This window comes from Heptranchias perlo, unplaced genomic scaffold (genome assembly GCF_035084215.1).
Source record: "Heptranchias perlo isolate sHepPer1 unplaced genomic scaffold, sHepPer1.hap1 HAP1_SCAFFOLD_50, whole genome shotgun sequence".
In the NCBI taxonomy this organism is placed as follows: domain Eukaryota; kingdom Metazoa; phylum Chordata; class Chondrichthyes; order Hexanchiformes; family Hexanchidae; genus Heptranchias; species Heptranchias perlo.
Genome location: NW_027139516.1, coordinates 5788233 through 5803468, shown reverse-complemented (window position 1 = coordinate 5803468; position 15236 = coordinate 5788233).

Genomic DNA, 15236 nt, shown 5'->3' with positions numbered 1-15236 from the left:
TTCCATCTTTCTCAGTCTCTGTTTTAATATTTGTATTTCTCCTCCTCTCTCCACTTTTCTATTTTCTCCCTGCTTTCTGTATCTCTTTTTCTCTCTCTCTTTGTCGTTTTATGTCCGACACTCTCCTGCTCTGACTCTTCCTCAGTCTCTAGGTATTTTGAATTGATTTCATCTGTCTATTTACCTCTCCTCCCATATCACTTTGTAATTATTTAGCAGTATCTCTCTCTCTCATTATGTGTATATATATATATATATATATATGTATATATATATAGATAGATAGATATATCGATATGATTTCTTTCTCTCTTTATTTTTCTTTCTTGTCTTAACAACTTACTCTTTATTTCTCTCAGTCTCTGAGTAAATCTGTCTCTGCCCCTCTTTATTTCTGCAGTTTTCTCAGTGTTACATTTATTTTGTCCTTGGGTTCTCTCTCTGTCTGTCCCTCTCTCTGTCTCTCGTCTCTCTCCCTCTGCCTCTTTTTCTGTCTCTTTCTCTCCCTCTCTCTGCCCTCTCTGTCTCTCCCTCTCTCTGTGTCTTTCTCCTGGTCTCTCTCTCTCTCTCGGCCTCTCTCTGTGCCACTCTCTCTGTCTCCCTCTCTGTCTCTCTCTTTCCCTTGCTTCCCTCTCTCTATATCTCCCTTTCTGTCTCTGTGCCTCTCTTTCTTTCTCTCCCTGTCTCTCTCCCACTCTCTCTCCCTCTCTCGCCTTTTCCCTCTCTCTTCCCCTTTGTCTCTCTTTCTCTGTCTCTCTCTCCCTGTCTGCCTCCAACTCTCTCTTTGTCTCTGACTCTCCCTCTCTCATTCTCTCATTCTCTCTGTCTCCCTCTCTCTGTCGCTGTCTCTCTCTAATTGCCTCTCCCTTTCTCTCCCTCTTTCTCGCTCCCTCACTCCCTCTTTCTCACTCTCTCTCTGTCTCCCGTTCTCCCCCTCCCCTCTCTCTCTGTCCCTCTCTCTGTCTCCCCTCTCTCTATCCCTCTCTCCCTTCCTCTCTCCCTCCCTCTCACCATTTATGTGAAGTACACAGATCCTGATCAGGTCCACAGAAGTGACTGATTTCCAGCTTTGCCCATTTTGTCTTGCGGTCAGTTAATTAAAGTCCAGCTGAAATCTTTAGTGCCGCGACTTTGAACAACAATTCACGTGTTGTCTGCAAAGCAAATGCTGCCTCAATAGGTCAGATTATCAATAAAATATAATCTCAGAATCAGATTTAAGATCCTTTCATATTTATGTGCTGCTAATATAAAATGCACTTTCCATCCCCTGGGAAGTGTAGGGGATGGAGAATGAAATGGGATTTAGTTCTAGTGCTTGAAACCCTTCAGCTCTTTCTATGATTTCACTAATTTAACAATTAGATTGAGTGGGTATTTCACCGCGTTCTTCAGCTCCTCTCTGAATTTAGTTTGGGTCAGGACATAAATACACGTGTTTGTGCAGGAACTGAGAAGCCGCAGCATCTTTGCTGTGCGATCTGTGAGATAAACAGGGTCAGTGTAGGAGTAAAAATACCGAATGTCTGCAATTCGCACATAAATGTAAAATACAACATATGTCAGCCACAACAGTATAAAACTGCCCGATATACTGAAGAGTAAAATGATGGATTTCTTTCGGTTCTCCATCTCTGGATCGCTCTGATTCTCTCCATTGCTGCGGCCCCGGAGTCCCCTGCGGACTCGACTGGACACTAAAATACGCCTGACGGTCAGAACATTGAGAAGCAAAATCAGACAGAACGGGAGACAAGGGGTTAAAATGACGTCAAACATGTCAAATGCGGCCCATGAGGGGGAAGAACGGAAGCTCGGTTTCGTCACACAAAACAAGGGAACATTATCAATTATATATACAGCTTCAAATGCAAAGTACCAGGGGACATTCACCAAACAGCCCAGCACACTCACTGTTCCCAGAACCACAGCCGCTGTTCTCTCGGTGCAATATTTAGTTTTCAGCTTCACACAACAAATGGCCACAAATCGATCAAAGGTGAAAGCGACTGTGAACCAGACAGAAACATCCGTGGCTGCATTACTCAAGAAGGCAATAAAACTACACACGGGAGTAATGTGCAGGAATGACCGTGTGAAATACATCCCAACAATCCAATTCAGTATCACACCAATGATAACGACCAGGAGATCGCCCACTGCCATTCCCACCAAGTAGCGACTGATACATTTGGAGAGACCGCACTTTCCTCGGGACAGGATCACAATCGCCACCAAATTAACTGTAAGAGAGAGAAAGGGAGACAGAGAAATTACTGATCAGACCTGGAGCCAAAGCAGCAAATTTAGAGGATCTGGGGTGAAATTTCCAGCTTTGTTGCTGCTTCGAAAGGTGGAAAGTGATTCATTGACCTGGGCAGCGCTTTCGGGCAGAGAGATGTTTTTAAACACGATGATCAATAATGAATTGGGAGATGGATACAGAAAGTGAATAAAGTGAGCCCCGGATCCACTGGAAGGGCTGAGTGAGGGCACAGTGCCGGTGGGGAAGGTAGAAGGGGTTTTACACACCGGGAATCCAGCGGATTAAAGCCAGATTTGGGCTCCAGACGGATGGGAAAGAGAGGGAAGTATCGGAAGGTGAGGGGACAGGGGAGGTGCAGCTTGTGTGTTGCTCTGGGTTAAGAGAGTCGACAGTGAGTGAGACTGGGAGGGAGTCAAGGAAAAGAGTAGTGTACATGAACGTATCGGAGCTGGAGAGGAGTCAGGATTAGATGGTTTGGGAAAACGGACAAACTGAAGGAACCGACGAGACAGAGGATTCATTGCAGTGAGAGGAGAGGCTGGGATTCACAGGGAGAGACTGTACACAATCCAACTAATACATTTAACTATTCATTTCTGTAGTTATTGGTGTCAGGGAACCTGTGTTTGGTACAAAATGTGTTTAATAAATTTAAGTTGCAAATTCAATGAATCTTAAAATGAAAGTATTGATAAAATGTATCACGTTGTTATTGAACTTATCCGAGCTTGAAAAATACAGTTTCCGAATAATTGATTACAATCAAGAAATTTCTGATTCTATTTTTGAAGTAAATTTTTAATTATGTTTACTGTTAAGTTGGAAAGCAAGGAACATTCACAAAAACAGACTGAGGACCTGACAGGGATATGAACATGAGGAGCGAGTCCCACAATAAAAACTCACCCAATCTGACCACATCATAATAACACCTTCAAATCACATTTTCTATGTTTAATTGTACTGGAAGTTTCAGCAATTCATTCTGATGAATTATTCACACCACAGCCTCTCGCTTTCCCTCTCAGTCGCCCTCTCCATCACTCACTCTACTCTCTTTCCCAAGTCCATTTTCATATCCGATTAAATCCTATCATCCTGTGCCTGTATGCTGTTCACCAGCCCCGTGTTCCACCGATCCTATTCTCAGTCTCAGTTTATTAAATAGTGAAGCCTCTGTGGAATAGTTTAATGTTTCTACAGATCATTCAATTCTCCACCTGTTCAACAACACTGTTCACTTCGTCTACAAATCATGGAATAAACAGAATCGATTGCCTCTCCGAGGCTGATCTCACAATAATTGAGATTCCTTTTCCAGTAATTATAAAGTAAAGTGATAGATTGCGGGACTGTTTAATTAACAAAACGCCAACATCACACTTATAATCTACAGATACATAGAGGGCCTCCTGATTCCAACAGGGACAGTGCAAATTGAGACAACAAAACAACAAAACATTTCATTTTCCAGTGAAGTCCAGTGACAGTCAGTGATTTCATCCACAATGAAGCAGAGAAGGAGATGTGAAAGAGTCAGCAGCAAACTCAGTTCAGTAACCAGATATCTGAAGCGACGTCAGATACACACATAATGAAATAATATTTCATAACCAATAAATACATTGAAATCCCAGTTAAACTGAAGCATGTTATTGGGGAGTGAAGACATTGCACTGCCTCCTTTTAACACTGAGACCGTGAGCTGTCTTATTATCAATCATTGAAAACACATTGATGAAAACATATTCCAGGGCAGGGTAGTTCCACAACAAGAAAACCTTAACAGCTCCTGATGGTCTGATACCAACTCTTCGCCCAGATTCCTCATTGCAATACATTCAGTGCAGAGAATGATCCAGTAACAATGCCAGGGATGGATATACAAAGTTCATGACAGATGTAATGCACCTCCTGCAAGACTGAAAGAGCAGAGACTTAACACATTCCACCATTCAACCAATAGTACAGAACAGGTGACTGTGTAAAATATGCAGGGGGAAAAACAATTTGCCAAGTACAGCAGAAGAGTTAACACCGATTTAGACAATTAACAGCTGAAATAACGGCTTACCCGGAACTCCAACGGCTGCAAGAACAGGATAATAAATACGTTCTATCTGAACCATCACTAGATATTCCATTTCTGTGAGAAGCACTGACTTCTGTTACCCTGGAAACCACAGCTCCAGCAGGCACTCTGAGCTGATCCATTCCAACAAGCCCTGATTTATACAGGGGATAAGTCTCCACTGACACGGTTATACTCCTGATCATTGCTATTACTTACAATCAGTTTAACAAACACATTACATCTGCAGCCTCGACTCCGATATAAATAATGTGGTGAATAGAACACATAGATCTCAAAGTCCATGTTATTCTGTTAATCAGATCTCTCTCAGGAATAAAGTTTAAATCTGTTCTCATACAGGACTGATCCTACAATAATGAGTGGCTCCATTTATAGTTTTTATATAATTGTATTGACCATGTTCACTCCTGGAGATTCATTTATAAATGTTACCGATTCTCCGCAGTGTGGACTGAATCCAGGGACAGGAGCAGACCCGTTACACTCTGTTCCTGCAGTTTCCCAGTTAAAATATGAATTGTGAGTCTCTGACACGAGGACAGTTAAAGGGCAGGTTGAGGATTGCAACCGAGAAATGCCTGTGGGTGATTTTAGGGGACGGACACTCCGTTATTTTACTTCAGATGTTTACCCGTTTATTCTACATTGGTGAACGGCTCCAGTAAAATTGGCCCCGTGTAAAACCGAGCTCAGCTCATGACCTGATCTGACCTCCATCACAAGGCCCGGTGATTCCCTCACCCGCCTCCATTCCTTCCTCAGCCCATTGCCATTGAAACCCTCATCAATGCCTCTGTCCCCTCCAGACTCCATTCCTCCAATGCCGTCCTGGCCGGCCACCCAAACTCCACCTTCCATAAACGTGAACTCGTCCAAAACTGTGTAGTCTGTGTCCAACCAGCACCAGGTCCTGTTCGGCCTCACTGACCCTCACCGACTTCCGATCCCATATCCATTACATTTATAATTCTCATTCTTGGGTTTAATCCGCCCCACGGCCCACCCTTCCCCATCTCCACACCTACAGCAAACCACCCGTCACCTCCTCATTCATCGGACACTGACCTCTTTTGCTGGGACCACCCTCTCTTGGTTCCACTCACCTATCTGATCAGAGCCAGGAGAAGCTTCTCTTCCCGCCCTATCACCGTTATCTCTGATGTTTCTGAAGGTTCAATCCTTGACTCCCTCCTCTTCCTCATCTACATGCTGCCCTTTGGTGACACAGTCCACAGACATGGACCAGCTTTCAGATGGTTGCTTTCAAAACTACAACCTCTCTTGACCCTTCCAATGTCTTTGTGCTATCAGAGTGACATTCTGTTCTGGATGAGCCACCATTTCATCCAGTTAAAAATTGGGAAGTCATGATCTTTGACCCCACAATCTCCACATCCTTTCTTCTGATTTCGTCCCCACCCATCTCTTTTGGATTCGACAGTCCCTCACCAATCATCCTAGTGCTTAGTGACCTGCCGTGGCTTCCAGTCTCCTAAGCCGTGAAATCAATTTTATTCTTCCTTACACTTAAATCCACCAGGCCTCACCCCTCCCTTTCTCTGTAACTTCTTCCAGCCCTGCCGCCCCTGCCAAACACTCCGCTCCACCACCTCTGGCCGCTTGTGCATCCTCAGTCCATTTACCCTACTTTTGACAGCCGTGCCTTCAGCCATATCCACGCTCCAGAATTCCCTCCCTATGCCATCTCCATCTCCCACTCCACCTTTCAGGTTTCAGCCGTGGTTCAATGACAGCAGTGTCGACTCTGAGATCGAAGGTTATGAGTTCATTCACACTCCAGAGACTTGAACACATAATCCAGGCTGACATTACAGTGCATTACAAGGGAGCACTGGACTGTCGCAGCTGTCTACTTTCTTAGGACATGTTAAACGGAAAACCAATCTGCCCTCTCAAGTTGATGTAAACGATTCCAAGGCAGTATTCGAAAAAGAACAGGGGAGCTCTCCCTACTTTCATGGACAATATTTATCCCTTAACCAACATTACTAAAACCGATTTTCTGCTCATTTATCTCATTGCAGTTTGTGGGAACTTGCTGCGTGCGAAATGGATGCCACGTTTCCTACATTACCACAGTCAGTGCACTTCAAAACGTACTTCATTCACTGTAAAGCGTTTTGGGATGTCCTGAGGTCTTGAAAGGTGCTATATAAAGGAAAGTTTCTTCCTTCTTTCAGACTTTCTATGAAAGCCATCCCTTGCTTCATGTTTCTGTCATCCCTCGTAACATCTCCTTCTTTGGCCGCGGGTCCATTTTTGTCTGAATATACCTCAGTAAATCGGCTCAGGATATTTATCTATGTTAAATTTGCTCTATAAATACAAGTAGTTATTGTTATATTTTACCATCCTCCACTCTCTTCATCCCACCATCGGTGGACAATCCTTCAGACATCTAAATTCAACTCTCAAAAACCAACCTTATCCCCTCCGTCTCTCCACTTGCTTCTCCTCCTTTTACACCCTCCTTAAACTCACTCGTTGACCCAGGTTTTCACCAGTCCTCCTGATATCTTCCTATTCCTTTAGTGCCCGTTTTTACCCATTCCTCCATGAAACCCCTTGGGAATGTTTATTGCATTCAAGACGGTCTGTGAATGCAAGTTATTGTTAACTTTCATTGGAATGTGTTCATTATTTGTCCAATGTATGAGCAGAAGTAATTTTTGGCCTAATATTCTTGTACCAGAAAGAGATTTATAAAATAGACGGACTTGTGGAAATAAATTAACATTGGCCACTGCTTGTGGACACTGTTATGTTCGAACAACATAAGTCGGTTTATCTAAAACCATCGAATTGAAAAAGTGGGCAATCTGGAGCTTGGATGTCACTGAAGGCATGGCTGTCAATAGTTGGGCGAATGGACTGCGAAGGCATATATGATGAGACCAGTTACAGTGACCGGGGTGAAGGTTTATTAGTTATTTGTCTTTCTTCTCTTTGGTAAAACCCGTTTTATTTCTATCTCGGGCGATTGGAACTTAGAAACATAGAAAATAGGAGCAGGAATAGCCCATTGGTCCATTCGAGCCTGCTCCGCCATTCAATATATTCTTAGCTGATCCTCTATATCAGTACCATATCCCGCTCTCTCCCCATACCCCTTGACGCCTTTTGTGTCCAGAAATCTATCTAGCTTCTTCTTAAATATATTCAGTGTCTTGGCATCCACAGCCTTCTGTGGTAGAGAATTCCATCGGTTCACAATCCTCTGAGTGAAGGAATTTCTCCTCATCTCAGTCCTACCCCTTATCCTGAGACTGTGAACCCTCAGACAGGGGAAACATCTTCCCTGCATCCAGTCTGTCTAGTCCTGTCAGAAATGTATACGTTTCAATGAGATCCCCTCTCATTCTTCGAAACGCTAGTGAATACAGGCCTAGTCGACCCAATCTCTTCTCATGCGATATTCCTGCCATTCCAGGAATCAGTCTGGTGAACCTTCACTGCACTCCCTCTATGGCAAGTATATCCTTTCTCAGCTAAGGAAACCAAAACTACACACAATACTCCAGACGTGGTCTCACCAAGGCCCTGTATAACTGCAGTAAGACATCCCTGTTCCTGTACTCAAATCCTTTTGCAATGAAGGCCAACATAACATTTGCCTTCCTAACTGCACCTGCATGTTTGCTTTCAGTAGCTAGTGTACAAGGACACCCAGGTCTCTTTGTACATCTACATTTCCCAATCTATCACAATTTAAGTAATTCTCTGCCTTTCTGTTTTTCCTTCCAAACTGGATAACTTCACATTTATCCACGTTATACTGCATCTTCCATGTATTTGCCTATTCATTCAACTTGCCTAAATCGCCTTGAAGCCTCTTTGCATCCTACTCACAACTCACAATCCCACCTAGTTTTGTGTCGTCAGCAAACTTGTAAATATTACATTTGGTTCCCTCATCCAAATCATTGATATATATTGTGAATAGTTGGGGGCTAAGCACGGATCCCTGGGGGACACCACTAGTCACCGCCAGCCACCCCGAAAAAGACCAATTTATTCCTACTATCTGTTTCAAAAGACCAATTTATTCCATCTCTCTTAATATGATGTAGCTTTATGAGTTATTCTCTTTGGTTAAAGCCCATAGATCCAGAGTTTAGTCTGCGGTTTGATGGCCATTATAGAAACAACATTCAACCCACAGAGAGCACAAAACAGATTCTCCCGAATGAGGCCCGGGAAGGGAAACTGTATGGGGAAAGACGTGAAATTCCGGGATTTCTTCTATGGAAATGGAGGAGAGGAGACTTAAAATTCAAATCAAGAAGTTGTTTGATAGAGTAATAGAGAATGATTGCAACTTTGGTTGTGAGGATCAGTGGTAGAGTAATACAGAATTAATGTATCCTCAGGTTGAGAGGATCAGTGTTAGAGTAATAGAGATTACTGTATCCTCTGGTTGTGAGGATCAGTGATAGAGTAATAGAGAATTACTGTAACCTCTGGTTGTGAGGATCAGTGCTAGAGTAATAGAGAATTACTGTATCCTTTGGTTATGAGGGTCAGTGATGGAGTAATACAGAATTACTGTATCATTTGGTTATGAGGATCAGTGATGGAGTCATAGAGAATTACTGTATCCACTGGTTGTGAGGCTCAGTGATAGAGTAATAGAGAATTACTGTAACCTCTGGTTGTGAGGATTATTGACGGAGTAATAGACAATTACTGTATCCTTTGTATGAGGATCAGTGATAGATCAATAGAGAATTACTGTATCCTCTGATTGTTAGGATCAGTGATAGTGTAATAGAGGATTACAGTATCCCCTGGTTGTTAGGATCAGTGATAGTGTAATAGAGAATTACTGTATCCTCTGATTGTGAGGATCAGTGATAGAGTAATATAGAATTGCTGTGACCTCTGGTTGTGAGGATAAGTGAATGAGTAATAGAGAATTACTGTATCCTCTGGTTATGAGGATCAGTGCTAGAGTAATAGAGAATTACTGTATCCTTTGGTTATGAGGGTCAGTGATGGAGTAATACAGAATTACTGTATCATTTGGTTATGAGGATCAGTGATGGAGTCATAGAGAATTACTGTATCCTCTGGTTAAGAGTATCAGTGATCGATTAATAGAGAATTTCTGTATCCTCTGGTTGTGAGGATTATTGATAGAGTAATCGAGAATTACTGTATCCTCCGGTATGAGGATCAGTCATAGAGTGATAGAGAATTACTGTATCCTCTGTTATGAGGATCAGTGATGGAGTAATACAGAATTAATGTATCCTCTGGTTTTGAAGATCAGTGATAGAGTATTAGAGAATTAATGTATCCTCTGATTGTGAGGATCAGTGATGGAGTAATAGAGAATTACTGTATCCTCTGGTTGTGAGGATGATTGATTGAGTAATGGAGAATTACTGTATCCTCCGGTTGTGAAGATCAGCGATAGAGTCATGGAGAATTACTGTAACCTCTGGTTCTGATAATCAGTGATAGAGTAACATAAAATTACTGTATCCTCCGGTTATGAGGATCAGTGATAGAGTAATCGAGAATTGCTGTATCCTCTGGTTGTGAGCATCAGTGATAGACTAATGGAGAATTATTGTATCCTCTGGTTGTGAAGATCAGTGATTGAGTAAGAGAATTACTGTATCCTTTAGTTATGAGGATCAGTGATGGAGTAATACAGAATCACTGTATCATTTGGTTATGAGGATCAGTGATCGATTAATAGAGAATTACTGTATCCTCTGGTTGTGAGGATTATTAATTGAGTAATAGAGAATTACTTTATCCTCCGGTATGAGGATCAGTGATAGAGTAATCGAGAATTGCTGTATCCTCTGGTTGTAAGGATCAGTTATAGACTAATAGAGAATTATTGAATCCTCTGGTTGTGAAGATCAGTGATAGAGTAAGATAATTACGGTATCCTCTGGTTATGGATATCAGTGATAGTGTAATAGAGAATTACTGTATCCTTTGGTTGTGAGGATCAGTGATAGTGTAATACAGAATTAATGTATCCTTTGGTTTTGAAGATCAGTGATAGAGTAATAGAGAATTACTGTATCCTCTGGTTTTGAAGATCAGTGATAGAGTAATAGAGAATTACTGTATCCTCTGGTTTTGAAGATCAGTGATACAGTAATAGAGAATTACTGTATCCTCTGGTTTTGAAGATCAGTGATACAGTAATAGAGAATTACTGTATCCTCTGGTTGTGAGGATCAGTGATAGCGTAATACAGAATTAATGTATCCTCTGGTTTTGAGGATCAGTGATCGAGTAATAGAGAATTACTGTATCCTCTGGTTTTGAAGATCAGTGATAGAGTAATACAGAATTACCGTATCCTCTGGTTATGGGGATCAGTGATGGAGTAATAGAGAATTACTGTATCCTCTGGTTGTGAGGATCAGTGATAGAGTAATAGATAATTACTGTATCCCCTGGTTGTGAGGATCAGTGATGGAGTAATAGAGAATTACTGTATCCTCTGGTTGTGAGGAACAATGCTGGAGTAATCGAGAATTACTGTATCCTCTGGTTGTTAGTATCAGTGACAAGAGTTCATTAATTCCAGCTCATCATGAAAGAGTTTAGTTTTAAATTCTTCACGCACAGATTTTTTGAAGCATGGAATATTTTCCTTCGGGAATGGAATAACCAGACAGAGACAATTGCAACTTTTACCATTGCATTATTTAAGAGAAAATTGAATACATATTTGAAATTGATGAAGATCAGGGGTATTTGGAAGAAAGTTTGCCATTTCATGCATTTCGAATTGCTTTAACCATGAACTGGCACTGACACGATGGGCCCCTGTTTTGTAAACCGCAATGCTTCATGTTTCTCCTAGATTGAGATTTGTGATGTGCTTGAATGATCCTGAAGGCCGCTGTGCTGCCCTATATCTCACAATATGACAGTGTAACCCAAGGATGTAACAATAGTTCCCCCTTCTAATCTAAACTGGATCGTCGTGTTTCTGCACTGCCCAATGCCAAACAATATGATAGTGTAAACCAGGAATGTAACAATAGTTCCCCTTTATAATTGGATCTGGATATTTATGTTGCTGCATATCTCACAATACGACAGTGTTAACAAGTGAAGTTACAATAGTTTCTCTCATTATCTGAACTGGATATTCATGTGCCTGCAACGACCAATATCTAACAATACGCTAATATAACCCAGGAATATAACAATAGGTCCCCCTTATAATCTGAGCTGGATTTTCGTGTTCCTTCACTGTCCAATATCTCACAATAGGAGAGTGGAATCCAGGGATGTAACAACAGTTCTCCCTTTAATCTAGACTGAATATCCGTGTTTCTGCACTATCCAATATCTCATAATACGACAGTGTAACCCATGAATGTAACAACAGTTCTCCCTTTAATCTGGACTGAATTTCCATGTTTCTGCAATATCCAATATCTCACAATACGACAGTGTGACCCAGGGATGTAACAATAGTTCCCCCTTTAATCTGGACAGGATAATTATATTTCTGCACCGTCCAATTTCTAACAATACGACAGTGTAACGCAAAGATGCATCAACAGATTCCGTTTTAAAACTGAACTGTATATTCGTGTTTCTGGACTGCCATATAACTAATAATACCACAGTGTAACCAAGGGACGTGACAGTAATTCCCCATATAATCTGAAAACTGGATATTCGTGTTCTGCACTGCCCAATATCTAACTATATGATAGTGTAACACATGAATCTAACAGTAGTCACCCATGGGATTAAAGGGACAGTGACAGCGCGGAAACAAAATTGACAAGGAGACAGACAGCAGAGAGTAATGGGAACAGTGGTTTTTCAGACTGGAGGGAAGTATACAGTGGTGGTCATGGGAACATAGGAACATAGGAACGGGAGTTGGTCATTCAGCCCCTCGTGCCTGCTCCACCATTTGATATGATCACGGCTGATCTGTGATCTAACTCCATATACCTGCCTTTGGCCCATATCCATTAATACCTTTGGTTGCCAAAAAGCTATCTATCTCAGATTTAAATTTAGCAATTGAGCTAGTATCAATTGCCATTTGCGGAAGAGAGTTCCAAACTTCTACCACCCTTTGTGTGTAGAAATGTTTTCTAATCTCACTCCTGAAAGGTCTGGCTCTAATTTTTAGACTGTGCCCCCTACTCCCAGAATCCCCAACCAGCGGAAATAGTTTCTCTCTATCCACCCTATCTGTTCCCCTTAATATCTTATGAACTTCGATCAGATCACCCCTTAACCTTCGAAACTCTAGAGAATACAACCCCAATTTGTGTAATCTCTCCTCGTAACTTAACCCTTGAAGTCCGGGTATCATTCTAGCAAACGTACGCTGCACTCCCTCTAAGGTCAATATGTCCTTCCGAAAATGCGGTGCCCAGAACTGCTCACAGTACTCCAGGTGTTGCCTAACCAGGGTTTTGTATAGCTGTAGCATAACGTCTGTCCCCTTGTACTCCAGTCCTCGAGATATAAAGGCCAGCATTCCATTAGCCTTCTTGATTATTTTCTGCACCTGTTCATGACACTTCAATGGCCTGTGTACCTGAACCCCTAAGTCCCTTTGGACATCCACTGTTTTTAACTTTTTACCATTTAGAAAGTACCCTGTTCTATCCCTTTTTGATCCAAAGTGGATGACCTCACATTTGTCCACATTGAATTCCATTTGCCACAGTTTTGCCCATTCACCTAATCGATCAATATCGCTTTGTAATTTTATGTTTCCATCTACACCGCTTACAATGCCACCAATCTTTGTGTCATCGGCAAACTTAGATATGAGACTTTCTATGCCTTCATCTAAGTCATCAATAAATATTGTGAATAACTGAGGCCCCAAGACAGATCCCTGCGGGACTCCACTAGTCACATCCTGCCAATGTGAATACTTACCCATTATCCCTACTCTCTGTCGCCTTTCGCTCAGCCAATTTCCTAACCAAATCCGTATTTTTCCCTCGATTCCATGGGCTTCGAACTTAGCTAACAGTCTCTTATGTGGGACTTTATCAAATGCCTTCTGGAAGTCCATATAAATAACATCCATTGACATTCCCCTGTCCACTACTTTAGTCATCTCTTCAAAAAATTCAATCAAGTTTGTCAGGCACGACCTACCTTTCACAAATCCATGCTGGCTCTCTCTGATTAACTGAAAATACTCGAGGTGTTCAGTCACCCTAACTTAATTATAGACTCCAGCATTTTCCCCACAACAGATATTAGGCTAACTGGTGTATAATTCCCCAGTTTCCCTCTCTCTCCTTTCTTAAAAAGCGGAGTGACATGTGCAATTTTCCAATCTAGAGGGACAGTTCCTGAATCTAGAGAACTTTGAAAGATTATAGTTGGGGCATCTGCAATCCCCAGGGGTCAGCAATAGGACTGCTCGATTTGATGTATATAAATGACCTGGACTTGGGTACAGAGGGTATCATTTCAAAGTTTACAGATGACACGAAACTCGGAAATGTAGCAAATAATGTGGAGGATAGTAAGAGACTTCAGGAGGACATAGACAGACTGGTCAAATGGGAAGACACATGGCAGGTGAAATGCAATCAGAGAAGTGTGAAGTGATGCATGTTGGTAGGAAGAATGAGGAGAGGCGGTTCTTCCTTTCGCAGTGAGTAGTGAGCCTCTGGAATGCGTTGCTGGCTGGTGTGGTGTGTGCTGACTCTCTGTCTGCCTTCTCCAGGGAACTGGACCGGTTTTTGGCTGGGCCAGAGATCGTAACATAGAAAAGGTAAGAGGATTTACAATTAACGTGCGACTGGTTTCGATCACCTGCTGGGGTGAGGGAGGAATTTTCCAGTGTATTCTATCCCTTAAAGGCCCTGGATTTCTCCCAAGATCTTTGCCTCTCCCAGGAGATTACATGGCTCCGGGCGGGGGAGAGGGAGTAAGTGTCAGTAATGATGATCCAGCCATCACGAGTGAGGGGCCAGGCTTGATGGACCAACTGGTCTTTTACTGTCCGTCATTTCCGTTTGTTCGTCTACATCCCCAGCTCGTCATGGTGCTTTCAAAGAAACGATCTTCACACAAACCCACACCTGGGGCATGTCCTGCGTCTGCCCTTTGTGAAACCAGACTTAATGTCTCTGCGTCTCACATTATTTTCCTCTGAAGCTCAAGGACGCGAATTATTCTTGCAGGCCTCTGCTACAATGTGCCTGATAATTTCTAGTCCTGTCCAACCGTCCGCTATGGGACTATACGGCTGATGTCCGCTTGGAGCACAAGAGGAGATGATTTTAAGCCCAGTAAATCATTGGCTGGTCTTAAGACAGTAAGCACTCAGTCCTTCTACCCTTGGTTAGAGGTCTGTTGGATTCGGGGTTGTAGCTCAGTGGTGTTGCGCTTGCTTTGCGTGTATATATTTCTGGGTTCCATATCTAACACCTCCACCATTTCTTTCACCAGAATGTCCCACAGAAAGACGAATCGTGTTTTCAGAGGGAAGCGAGTTCCAACTTCTGAGACAAATATTCAATTGTCCCGGAGCAGGACTTCATCTCATGGTCCCCTCAGCAGCTCAGCTCATAGCAGCCGTCGACTGACCGGAATTCAAAATTTGAAACCTGAATTGCTTGGGGATAGATCCCGAGAGCTCATACACGCGAAGCATGCGGTCTATCACTGAACTCCACCACCAGATAATGAAGACCTCTAACCAAGAATAAAAGGATTGAGTGCCTCACTTTCCTCAGGCCACCCCGAGGATTTACTGGGCTGAAAAGCATCTCCTTTTGTACTCCAAGCAGACAACTATACCTGAGGTACGCGGACCTGATGCAACTGTGGGTGAACAGAAGAAACCAGGTCTCGCCACTCAGAGAAATG